Source organism: Gigantopelta aegis, unplaced genomic scaffold (genome assembly GCF_016097555.1).
Source record: "Gigantopelta aegis isolate Gae_Host unplaced genomic scaffold, Gae_host_genome ctg9985_pilon_pilon, whole genome shotgun sequence".
NCBI lineage: Eukaryota > Metazoa > Mollusca > Gastropoda > Neomphalida > Peltospiridae > Gigantopelta > Gigantopelta aegis.
In genome coordinates this window covers 5,552-7,635 of record NW_024537362.1, presented here as the reverse complement: position 1 = coordinate 7,635, position 2,084 = coordinate 5,552, and the positions used below count along the sequence as shown (strand labels likewise).

The 2,084-nt window shown below is 35.5% G+C and overlaps 1 pseudogene; it reads left to right on the top strand.

Annotated features, from left to right (window-relative positions):
- Window positions 1–525: 525 nt before the first annotated feature.
- LOC121367199 lies at window positions 526–1,556 on the top strand (annotated as a pseudogene).
- Window positions 1,557–2,084: the final 528 nt, after the last annotated feature.

Sequence of the window (2,084 nt, the reverse complement as noted above, 5' to 3'; positions counted from 1 at the left end):
ATTGACATTATATATATTATTGACATTTGTATCTCAGATTCTGACCCTATAACATCTGACGAAAATAACAATGGCATCTGATATAGCATCTAGTGAAATAATGTGGTATCAGATTCAAAATCCTTTCTTCTTCCGAGTGTCACAAGATGATTCATTTGAACTTCCATAATTACTTTAACACATTAAAATTATTAATAATATTTGAATTTTGTTAAGTTTATACAATTTTGTGTGTAGCAGTCCTTCATTTATATCTCATTGATTGGCATTTTCATAACTATTTGATGTCTTTGTTATAATAGAACAATTCACTTTATAATTACAGTGTATATAATTTGATTTACTATTACACAATCAGTTATTAAGTAAATGAAATCATTAAGATGATCCAAAAAACTGGGTCGTAAGTCAAAAGACTTATCACTTACTTTTAATCATATCGTTTCTAGTAGTACTTGATAATATTAATAAAGTAATTGGCATAAATTAAAATTAATTAATGGCGGGAAAGTATAGAGAGTAAAGATGAATTTTTCAGACAGTTTTCAAACATCACGCTATCTTGTTCGTTTTTCTCCCAATGGAAGTTTATAGCCTCCTGTTCTCAACACAGGGTCATTATCAGAGAGGTCAGCTCTCTCCAGATCCTAAACCTACACACTTGTCTAGACCTGTACAAACACTGGAATGGTCCCCAGATTTCATCGCTTCTTCTCTGTGCTATGTACAAGAGAGGCATGATCCAGGTAGAGAGATATTAGTGTGATGTCACAACTAAATAGATTAACTCCCCTTTCTCTACAGATATGGTCTATGGAACAACCAGAGTGGACATGTAAAATTGACGAAGGTTCAGCTGGACTGACAGCATGTTATTGGACACCAGACAGCCGTCATATTCTAACAATGGCTGACTTTCATCTTTCGCCTTACTCTTTGGTCATTAGTCAACAAATCTGTATCATATATAAAATATCCTAAACTCACTCAAGGTGGCTTAGATTTCACTCCAGATGGTCAATATATGGCATTAGCTGAAAGACGTGATTGTAAAGATCATATTAGCATCTTTGACTGTGAGAAATGGTGTTTAGTACGACTGTTTGAAGTAGCTACTAAAGACCTTGTTGGTATCAAATGGTCACCACAGGCAGTGTATTATGTTATATGGGGACTCATGCTTGGATTATCAGATTTATTTGTTACACAATGGATGGTCATTGTATTGGGTCGTACTCGGCTTATGGTCACATTACTGAGTTTTGGTTTGGGAGGTTAAGTCAATTTCCTGGTCACCGACAGGTCAGTTCTTGGCTGTGGGGAGTTTTGACGAGAAAGTTCGACTACTTAATCCATCACTTGGAAGACTATTGCTGAATATCATCATCCAACTATCATTGAAAACACTAATGTTTGTAGTTTATAATGAAGTTGAACAACGAGTTGGACCAATTGATCCTGAAATGTTATCAACACTTACAAAGAGTGTTTTTCCCAACTCAAAGCAAATTCGAGACTCAAGATACACCAGTACAGATAGCATCTGTAAAACCTGACCCTTCTAAGCTAATCCTAAAGTCGGTAGTTAAATCAATTTTATTTAGTAGTGTAATCGCTATATGGCAACACAAAATGATAAACATGCCATCTGCTTTATGGATATGGGACATTGTCCCAGTTATCATTAGCTGTTATATTAACACATACAGAGTCGATACGTGATTGTCAATGGGATCCTGTCCAGAACAGACTAGCCGTATGTACTAATACTGGTCGTTTGTATATCATGTGGTCACCAGCTGGATGTGTTAGTGTGGTTGTTCCTCGGACCCTCCCTTGACTGTTCAGCGATTACAGTGGCATCCTACTGGATCAGCACTGGCTTTAATAGGATCAACTCATTTTTGTGTTTGTTATTTAACTCATGAACAATAAAAAATGTTAAACAATTTCACACACTTTGTTAATAATTTGAAAAAAAAAGATCTGTTAACTGCTACCTACCAATTGACCCGTCTCTTTAAGACTGACCTTGTCTACCAAGACAACTATCAGAACAATATGTGTAATGTCACCCATGTTTT